Genomic DNA, 1567 nt, shown 5'->3' on the forward strand with positions numbered 1-1567 from the left:
GTAAAAGTACCAATCAAATCTCAAAATCAAGTACTTAAAAACTGTGAAACATATCTTACGATACATAGCAGACACTTTAGATGTGAGATTGTGGTACAATAAGAAACCAATATCAATATAGTAGGATTTAGTGATGCCAATTGGGTTGGGTATTTAGATGATAGAAAGAGCACTACGAGTGAGTGTTTCTACATTGGAAATAACTTAGTTTTATTGTATAGTAGGAAGCAAAATTGTGTATCACTCTCAACAGTGGAATATGAATATGTGACCAGTTGGGAGTTGTTGCTCTCAACTTCAATGGATGAATCAAATGGCGAAAGACTATGACCTTAAGAGTGAGACTCACATTGTGTAATGTGATAATTCTGGCGCAATTCACATCTCAAAAATTAATGTACAACACTCTCGCACAAAACATATTGACATCAGACATTATTTTATTCGATATGTAGTACAAAAATGTTTGATCCGTATGGAATTTGTTGGGACTAATAATCAATTGGTGGACATATTCACAAAAGAATTAGATTTCGAGAGAATTTTCAATCTTAGGAAATATTTCAGCATGTGTACATTCTGATTACTCACGAATGTTGTATTGGATGTTATAACATCTAGGACAACACCTAACATATATGTGCATTTTTAGGACATTAGGCATTCTGCACTTTTCATTCATTTTTTCATATGTCATGTTTGTACTGTGCCGGCTAATTTCTTGATGTGCTTTCAGTTGCTCTCAAAATTTCCATCAAGAACTTGGTTGTTGTAAATACTCTGTTTTAGTCACAAAGTAGTTGAGAGATGTTTGTGTATTCCATGATCTTGTCCCAAGTGAAAAGTGAATTGGAGAAACTAGAATAAGAAGAAAAAAATTTATATAGAAGAAAATGAAAAAAAAACTATCTAGAGGTCCAATGAAAACATTCTTCTAGTATGTGAGTTATCTCATCTATTTCAAAATGTGGAGGAAAAAGAGAAAAAAAAAAACTATCTAGAGAAGCCCAATGAAGATCGTTCTTCTAGTGTGGAAGCTACCACTTATGAAAGGGAAAAAAATAAAAAATTTCATGATGGAGTGTGCTGTCAGGAGATGTTGCCAACATCGGTCGAAACACCTCACAAATGAACACATCACATGCAATTTTTCATATTTATTATGTTCCATTATGTTTTTAGGTATAATTAGATCATATATTGTAGAGCCAAAAATCAGTACACGTAAACCCATGTATTTATTTAATGGTTAAATTACTTATTTAATTTTATTATGATTTTAACGATGCATGATTTAAGATTTTATATTATTTTAAATTATTACATGTTTATTTGATACAAGTTAAAATGTTTTCTTGATTTTTATGTTTCAAACGAATATTCGATACGGGATCTGGAAAAAAATCGATGACGATTTAGGCGATGTCTGTTATTGTGGTATTTTAATTCAAGTCTAGAAAATTAGTATTTTAAATGATTTATGAAATTTTAAGCATTTTAAATCCTAATTTAATTTATTAGGTGATTTTAAGATTTTTAAGCTTTTCAAAAATACTAAATTGAATTT

This window comes from Primulina huaijiensis, chromosome 8, assembly GCF_012295235.1.
Source record: "Primulina huaijiensis isolate GDHJ02 chromosome 8, ASM1229523v2, whole genome shotgun sequence".
Classification (NCBI taxonomy): domain Eukaryota; kingdom Viridiplantae; phylum Streptophyta; class Magnoliopsida; order Lamiales; family Gesneriaceae; genus Primulina; species Primulina huaijiensis.